At 34.6% G+C, this 10,062-nt stretch overlaps 1 protein-coding gene across 3 annotated transcripts in view; it reads left to right on the top strand.

The window, feature by feature from the left end:
- The window catches only part of LOC306881095 (ceramide synthase 2-like), a 385,605-nt gene that overhangs the window by 158,090 nt on the left and 217,453 nt on the right, over positions 1-10,062 (top strand). The gene's annotated exons all lie outside the window — the stretch shown is intronic.

The following is a 10,062-nucleotide window of genomic DNA, read 5'->3' on the forward strand; positions in this document are numbered from 1 at the left end:
AAACCAGCTCGCACATAGTTTGTGTTTAACACACATTACCAACACTACCGAAGGTAAAGGAATAAACACTTAATTTACACGACGATCCAGGTTACAGACAAGTCACAATCTACTAGTAAAGACATTCATAAATCAATTTGCTACGGAGGTTTTGTTTATTTATATAATAGTAAATATACATGTTTATCACTCAATTTATAAATTGAATCGTTGTCAGAACACACACACGTTTGTTGTTTGGGAAAAGTGTGGACATCCCATAGGTGTAATGGTTCTTATATTGTACAAACCCTGTATTGTATCGCCCTACACCTAAACTTAGCCCTTATAGGAAAATGTGTGCATTTTTACTTTCTCAAAAAAAACTAATTCTGTATGATTTATAAGTTTTTGTACCTATGGGGGCCTCAATTTTTGTCCCCACCGTGACACGAGTCCCCATGAGTCTCTGTGTATTCAGGTTTAAGTCCCCACCAGGATATATAAACCTGTACACACACACACACACACACACACACACACACACACAAATGTTGGTTTTTGTGGTATATGGGGACTCTCCATAGGTAATGGTCTTATTCTGAACAAACTGTGTGTGCTATTGCCCTACACCAACCCTACACCTAAACTTAGCCCTCACAGGAGACTTTGTGCATTTTTAGATTTTCAAAAACACACCATTTAGTATGTTTTTTAAGCCTTTTGAATTACGGGGACATAGGCAGTGTCCTCATAAACCACCTTCATATTGTAATACCTCTGTCATACCCATGTCATTATACAAATTTGTGTCCTCATAAACCACATAAACACACACACACACACACATATGCTAGGCTATATATAGCCTAATATCTAATAACGATTCAATTTCTGCCAATTTACAGTAGAGGAAGTAGGGTACAAAATATTTACGAAAACACAAATTTTAATTTCCCATTTTTGTGGTCAAAAATCAATGCAAACTTCATCTGTTATATATATATATATATATATATATATATATATATATATATATATATATACACACATGAGAGAGAGAGAGAGAGAGAGAGAGAGAGAATGTTGACAAAATGTTTTGGTCAAAAATTAATGCATATTACATTGGTTGCAATTGATGCAATTGATTACATTTGATATGCAACAGCAACAGCGAAGGCTCGATCACCTCTGCAATGGAACCTCGATCTAGGAACAGAGAGGAGACCAAGATTACTGGATCTTAGGGACCTATTTGGTTTATAAGTAGAGATTGCCTCAGAGAGATATGATGGGGTTTGATTTTGCAGAGATGTAAAAACAAAAATTAAATTTTTTTAAATAATTCTAAATTTGACTGGTAGATTAGATTAGATTAGATTCAATTTTATTGTCATTGCACATGTAAGGTACAGGGCAACGAAATGCAGAGGTAACCAGCAACCAGGCGAGTTGTGGTCGAACCTTCGTCTGCCTGTCATCAATCTTGCAGCAGCACTTTGGACCATCTGTAAACGCATTATAGAAGACTGACTTGTACCATAGTATAGTGAATTACAGTAGTCTAAACGAGATAGAACAAACAAGTGAATAATCTGTTCAAACTGTTTTACAGAGAGTAAAGATTTGATTTTTGATAAACGTAAGTAGAAGAAACTTGATTTGACCACTGAACTAATTTGTCTCTCAAAACCCAGATTGCAATCAAAAAGAACACCAAGATTTTTAGCACAGGGTATAAAGTAGGAAGAGAGATGACCAAAATGAAGGGCACAGCCTTCATATGACTTTAAACCAAACAAAATGATTTCGGTTTTGTTCTCATTTAACACTAAAAGATTCTGCTTTAACCATATTTGTAATTCGTTTAGACAATTCAACAGAGGTCCTACGAATTCTTTACTTTTATGCTGCAAGGAAAAATACAGCTGAGTATCATCCTCATATAGGTGGAAGGACACTCCATATTTCTCAAAGATAGCACCCATTGGTAGCATGAATATAGAAAATAAAACTGGGGCAAGAATTGAGCCCTGTGGCACCCCACAAGGAGGTGGATGTGAGGACGAACTATGTTTTAACACTAAAGCTTCTGTTTGTTAAAAAAGATTGAAACCATTTCAATACCTTTCCCTGTAACCCAACACAGCTCTCCAACCTGGAAATCAAGATATTGTGGTCTACCATATCAAATGCAGAGCTTAAGTCTAGAAGCACCAAAGCCACAGCATTCCCTTTATCTGTTTCTAGTAAAATATAATTTACAACTTTTAAAAGTGCTGTGTTGAGACTTTCAACCCGACTGAAATTTTTCAAGAATGTTATTTGACATCAGATGGGACTGCAGCTGGGTCAACACAATTTTCTCAAGAATCTTAGAAAGAAATGGCAAGTTTGATATAGGCCTAAAATGATTACAATTCGAAGAATCAAGATTGGGCCTATTTAATAAAGGAGTTACTGTAGCTGTTTTTAGGCAGCCAGGAACAACCCCAGTAATTAGACTAGTAATGATATCTTGAGAAGATGAAGTTGATCTTAGATGTTCAACAATGCTTTTACAGGATTCAAAGGAAATAAGCGGAAAATCGTTCCACAGCATTCGCTTGATCTCTCAGGTTGAACAGAGTTCCTCAAGGGCAGGTTAGATCTTAATTGAACGGTTTTCTCATTAAAACAATGTACAGAATTGCTCACACGGTGTTACGGAAGCATCGGGAAAAATGTTGATGGGGGACTGAGCACAGAATCAATAACAGAGAAGAGGCTCTTAGGTTTGTGTAAATTGTCTCCAATAAACTCAGATGGCCTTGACAGCTCTCTGATACACATATAAGGAATCTCTCCACATTTCATATGAGACCTGTAACTTATCCTTACACCATTTTCACTCTGCTCTTCTGCAAGCCTTTCTGAGCAAACGAGTTGAATCATTAAGCCATGGCTGGGGTTTAGTAACAATACGTTTGGGTTTTAACGGAGCAATAATCAAACATTTTTGATTGAAGAAATTAAAAAGTCTGTTCACATCCTGCACAGGAGAGGACAGTTCAGGCAAAGGTGGATCAGTTATAGCATAAGAGGCTGCAAATCTCACATGACTGAGTGGAGAAATAATGATTCAAATGAGTCACTGAAGGTGTGGCAACTACTGGATCGGGAAAATGAGAGGAAAAAATTACCAGTCTGTGTTCTTGAATGCACAGGCCTATGTCTTCAATACCTTCGTCTCTATTCTCATCCTCCCATATAATTTCTGCATCACATTTCAGCTCGGGATCATTTTACTTTACTCTGGGAATTTCAGTCTGGCCAGAATCCCACAAGTGATTATTCATTTTCAAAATCATCAAGTACAAACACAGAATGTTTGAGCCTGATGTTTCAGATCGCAGAGACAGTGTTGACTGCAAGAACAGAGCTATGACTGATTTATGTTTGTTAGTATAAATGGAAGTGGGGATTTCAGAGCCAAATGTTAAATAAAGACAAGACAGGCACGTGGTATTTCAGTATGTTTCCTCTCATGATACTTGACCATCCTGATTAGGTTGTTTCCAATTACCTGACTCGTCTTGTTGGCACGGTGTGAGGGAACTTTTCTCTGGACTGAGGTGAAAAGTTCCATACTTGACCAGCTCTCAGTGGACGCAGCCATAGAGCTATATTTGGCATGATGTCTATGTGTGACACGGTACAAATGCTTCTGACGCAACTCACATAAATACCAGACTACCAATTTAATAGCAAACGACCCAATGACAATAGCTCTGTTCCAAAACCTTGTTTGTATATATATATATATATACTGTATACACACACACACACACACACACACACATGTAAAGAAGGTTATTTGGTTTCGGATCCAAATCATTTCACAAAATGTGTCTGTTGTGTTTATAGAGTCCAAGTGTAAATGATAATACTAACATTTCACTTCCTTGAATTACTACAAAAGTGATTATTGCAACAGTGTTAAGATTCTAATGTACTGCATTCAAGTTATGATCCTTTATCTTTCATAATTATCAGTCGTCTGACATTGAGATGAACTTCAAAGTTCTTATCACTCCTACGCAATTGTTTATGAGTAAAAAAATAAATACAAGTAATAACATTTTTGAAGCTTTGAACTTTGATTTTATGATAAAATAGATTACATGGGTCACACAAGTTTCCTTTTATGACAGTAAATACTAAATTTTACTACGTGTACTGATAATAATCACACATTCAGCAGCATAAAAATTTAAGTGGGTATATTTTAATATTACGCTTTAACAATATTTTGTTATATTTGTACTTTACTAGTGAAACTGAATACTTCAATTACATTTCCAAGTCAAAATTCATCCTTTATATTTGAAAGTCTTATTTACTTAGACTTTCAAAGAACAAAATACATATTTAACAGGTTACTATGACTTAAATATTTCTTATTAAATACATTTATTATTCATATATAATTTCTATATATAATAATCTATTTCAAAACCTAAGAAATACATGTTTACTGTTGTTTAATTGCTTTTAAATATGGAAACTGGGTAACACTTTAAAGTAAGGTTCCATTTGTAAAAATTAGTTTATTAAAAATACTTATCCTAGTTGATTTTAATTTCAACATTTACTAATATCTTATTAAAAGTAAAAGTTGTAGGCCTATCTGTTAATATGATTTAATGGAGTAACTAATGGGACCTTATTGTGAAGTGTTATGGAAACTTGTTTACTTGTTTTGGCTAAAAACATAGACCTAATAGGCTACCAATTCTTTTATTATATGAATAAAACAATTGGTAGTCTGTGTTTGTTATATGTATTTGTAAACTTGGGCCGCCTATTTTAGTCAGGACACTCCTGCAAAAGAGATTGTAATCTCAGTGAGTTTTCTTTCCTGGTTAAATAAAGGTTATAATAATAATAATTATCATTATTTACTGTGTGCTATCTACGTCAACATAAATGGCCAAAACATAAAAAGCCAAAAGACTTTGCTTTACTAGGTCAAAGCTTTGAAAATGATCAGTTTTCCACCGTGACTTGAGATTACAGACGGCATGAGTTGATGGAGCTCAGGCTGCATTTGTTTGTGATGTTTTGTTTCGGACATTCTGAGATCAGATGTATTAACACAAGAGTGTGTGAGTAAATGACTCATTCATGACTCACCTCATTCCTGACCCATGAACAGCTCACAGCATATGCCTGCTGGGATATGTGTCACCGCCCAGTACAACAATTACTGAATTATACACACGCTATGTAACCTTTGGCCCTCTAGCGGTTTAAGAATAAAACTAAAAGTTTCTCGCGGAGGAGCATTGTTTTGGTCGTTAAACGAGTTGTGCTGTGGGTCTGCTATCCTGTGCAGATGAATCTGATGTTTTTTGAGGTTTTATGATCGCATTATCAATGCAAATGATATCAAAACTCAATCAATAAAGAAGGCTGATATCCAGGAAAATATGTCTTATGAGCAGTTAAGCAGCCTATATGCCACTATGCCACTATGACTTGTTAAAATAATGTTACAAAAGTTTGGCAGCGCTGAAACAATATCAAATAACTGATATAGGTAAATAATTATAGGCAAATAGAAAAAAGTAGTAAATGATTTGGTATAGTTACCAAAGTAAACATTGTTTTGTCACATATTTAATGCACAGAAATGTTGATTCATGTTTTATTACGGGTTCTGTTGCTTTCCGGTTTTGCTTGCAAACTCTTTTTGTTTCGAGGTTCAGTTGTTGTGGCTTCAAGCTACGTTAACTGTATACAATAGTAACCTGTCCTCCTTTCATTTATGCACAGATATGGCATACACATGCACAGACGAATGATGAAAGTATGCAGATTCCCAGACTCCCAACTGGGAGTCATGCAACCAGAAAATGTAAAATACAAAACTTGACAGTTAAATTTAACTTTTATTAATTGTCACATCATCAGTATTGGCAACTCATTCACTTATTGCACATCCTGAGATACAAATGATTTACACACAGAACACTGTTAAACAGTCTGATAATGTACATTATAGAATAATATGGCTGAAATTATCCCTTCAAAATGCATTATGAGCACTTCTGCATGCTGATCGGTCAATCCAATGTATCACTGCAAAATCAGCAGACCAACTATTAACCTGGAACGATGACACTAAATGAATTTGATTTAAAAAATGGCATGTTTTTTGCTGTTATTGTGAAATTAGTCACTCCACTGTGTGCCGAGCTGAAAAATATTTGAGACGGTAAACACTTTAAAGAAAGGCCTCATTAAAGTTGATGCATTTATCAACAAAGAGCAATTAATTTGTTACAGTATTTGTTAATATTTCTTAACATTTGTTAAATACCACTGTTTGTTGTTAGTTTATGTAATTCAATTTTAATAATGTATTATTAAATGCTGAAATTTATGGAGGACCTTACATGTGGGAATAAATAAATATAAAAATAAATTAATTGATTTATTTTAAATAAATAAAAATACAGTTACAAATAAATTAAGAACATACTAAATAAAGGAAAAAAATACAAAAAAATAAATGTTAATATTTGTAATTAAATTCAATTAAGTTTTTTGTTTAATTAAAAAATATATTTATTTGTATTAGCAAGTCAAGTATTAGTGATTTTCCTTTTATTACATTTTTTTTTTTTTTGCAAGTTTGGTTCTCCATAGAAGTTAACATTAAAATTAATAAATGCTTTAGTAAATTGTATTGTTAGTTCATGTTAACTGATATAGTTAACAAATAGAACCGTACTGTAAAGTGTTACTGAGTCATTTGTTATAAGAACTCACTGTATCTTGATTATAGCTATATCAGAGTACCCATAAGGCATTATGAAGGAAGGGAAAACAAGCTCCGCCTCCTGTGATGTCATAATGGGAAGTTTGAGTTGGAAGCACATGAGTTTGTACCGTGGAGCTGCATGACAGAGTCTATGTACATAGATTACTTGCAGTGAATTCAGGCGACTCACTGTGCCAAACACTTCGGCTGTGTTTAGAATATCATACTACTGCACTATGCATGGACTTTTCTGCATTTACTGTATGAATACTGTATTCCACTATGCAACACACTGAACTTGACCTCCAATTTCTAGTGTTATGAATGAAAAGTAAGTCGTATCAACCATGATCAACCTTGCGGACTTGATTGAACTGCCAAAGGTTAAGACATTTTCAGATAAAACTGCATTAAAATGAGATAAGTTGATTAAAACATGCAAAGCCATAAGGTCATGTGACAGCATTAAGAAGCGTTTATGATTGCATAATGTTTCAAATACGGTTTAAAGTAAAAAATAAGTATGCAGTGCATACTATGCAGTATGCTAGTATTCCATTCGGGACACAGCCCCTGATACTTATTAAAGACATATATTACAGTCGTAAAGTTCCAGCAAACATGACCTGCTGCCTGTGTGTCATACAGTGTGTACAGCTGAGCTCACTTTATGCCTTCACATTCTCTGTTCATGTGGCATACTGCACATTTAATCAGATAAGTTTAAAAGTCAACATGAAGGTCGCGCTTCTTTCTTTTTAATAATTCCTGATTTGCTATTATTACTGTAAACTTGCATTAATGTTAACCACCATTGAATTGTTGCATTAAAGAAATAGTTCAACCAAAAATGATCTGAAATTAGCTGAAAATGTCCTCAACCTCAGGCCATACAAGATGAGTGTCTTCATGGGAACAGATTTAAAGAAATTGCATTGCATTGCATCACCTGGTCTTCAATGGATGCTCTGCAGTGAATGGGTGCCGTCAGAATGAGAGTCCAAACAGCTGATCAAAACATCACAATAATCCACAATTTTAGTTTTTAACTTCAAACCTTTACTTCTGACTAAAATATGAGTGTATAATCCATAAAAATGCTTCCTCCAGTAAAAAAAAGTACATCTCCTGTTGTCTCTCACATCAAAATCCACATATTCGTTTAGAGATGTTTAAGACTGTTTTTGGCTTGTAGTGCTTGATTTGTGCAGATTTCTCTCCCGGTTCAGACCAGACCACTTTTTTACTGGAGGAAGCGTCACTTATTATGGACTCACGTATTTTAGTTAAAAATGCCTTAATAATGGATTTGTTTCTTATAAACACACAGCTTTTGGCTTCTCCAGATGTTAACTGATGGACTGGAGTGGTGTGGATTACTTGTGGATTATTGTGATGTTTTTATCAGCTGTTTGGACTCTCATTCTGACGGCACCCATTCACTGCAGAGCATCCATTGTTGAGCAAGTGATGTAATGCTACATTTCTCCAAATCTGATGAAGAAACAAACTCATCTACATCTTGGATGGCCTGCAGGTGAGTTTTCAGTGAATTTGTTAAATTTTTGGTTGAACTATTTCTTAAACCACATACAATATTTTAGGAAAGATTAAAAGACCTACAGCAACAACCCAAAATTATAACTAAATAATTATTTGGCGCTTGGCTGTTTTCATGGCAAATTATCCAATGAAAGATTATGAAGGCAAACATGATTTCAAGTTGACTTTAAACTGTAAACTGCTGCATGTGTTTCTCATTGTGGAAGCGGTTGGCAGGTGAACACGGATAAACTGCCAAGTCAAGTTAAAATCCAGCTGGCATTAAACATCCCACGTTTTACATCCGTACAACACAATGACTGTTACACAAGATGTTTAATTTGCACAGTTCCTCTTTAGAAACAAAACAAGTGTTAGAAAAGAGTCTGTGAGCGTTTGTTTTCTCTCTCGTTCACACTTACTCAGCTGCGGTCCGGTTGTGATCCAGGTCAAAGGTCAGTGTGTATGGAAAACGGCACTGTAGACAGCGCCACAAACATCATTGTTGTGTTCTGAGATGATGATGATTGTGTTCGCCCACATGATTGTTCTTTAAAGGAACATTTTTGGAAAACGACATGCACAGATGAATCCCTGCCTTGAGGTGTATCTGTAAATGAGAAAAATATCATTCACAATCACTATATTTAGAATTTTAACCCTCCTTTAGATTTTTAGGATCATTGTGTTTTGCAGGTATTAATAATTTTGCTTTCTACTCGTGTGAATTGGCGAGTTTTACAAAAAATAATCCAAATGTCACAAAAAAAAGTATGTATGCATTTATTAGTTTTTTTGTTTTTGTTTCATTTTTCTTAAATATGTCTGTATTGGTTTTGTGTTTTTTATTTGATTTCAGTTAAGTATGTCAAGTTAAACTAAATAAAATGAGAAGAGATTTTTTTAGTTTGGTTAATAATCCTTTCAGAGTTATTATATTATTTCATATGTTCAATATTTAATATATAAACATTTTATAGATTTAATATATTACATATAATCTTGCTGAGCATATAACATGATTACATACATCTTATTAAATTAATATAAATTCATAAAAAATTATATATACATAGTCAATTATTTAATGTATGTATATTTTAAGTACAAGACATAAACTCACAATTGTGAGGAAAAACAGAACTGTGAGATGTAAAGTCAGAATTGTGAAGTAAAAAGCAATTATCTTTTTATTTTTTATTCCGTGACAGAAATGGGCTTCTATATATAACAGTACAGTACTATAATTAGAAAAAACTTTTTTGCTGTAGCTCTCAAAAATCAAATGGTCATGTCATGTCAAGGTGGACGTCAATAACACCTTCGTAGGTTTTCGCATGACTTAAATTTCAGTCTGTTCCTCGCACAAAGCTATCATATGACTTCAGATGACTTGGAATAAAGCCCATCAGTCATATGGACTGCCTTTATGGGGGTTTCGTCCTTGACAGCCATTGAGAAGGAAATGGCTATGAGAATGAAATAAAAAATAACAGCATGCAGGTTTGAGTAAATAATAACCGAACTGTAATTTTTGGGTGAACTATCCCTTTAAATTAATCTCCAAACCGAAGACAGACACGCAGGACGATATGCTTCTGCTAGGATATCGGCCATGTGCCGGTCAGAAGTCTAGTCAAAAATAGCAGTGGTGGGCGGCAGGGTCGCTGCGGCTGCTGTTCTGACGAGAGCAGCAGATGTGCTTTATGTAACAGAGCAGACGAGATGCCGCT

Source organism: Barbus barbus, assembly GCF_936440315.1.
Source record: "Barbus barbus genome assembly, chromosome: 15".
NCBI classification, from domain to species: domain Eukaryota; kingdom Metazoa; phylum Chordata; class Actinopteri; order Cypriniformes; family Cyprinidae; genus Barbus; species Barbus barbus.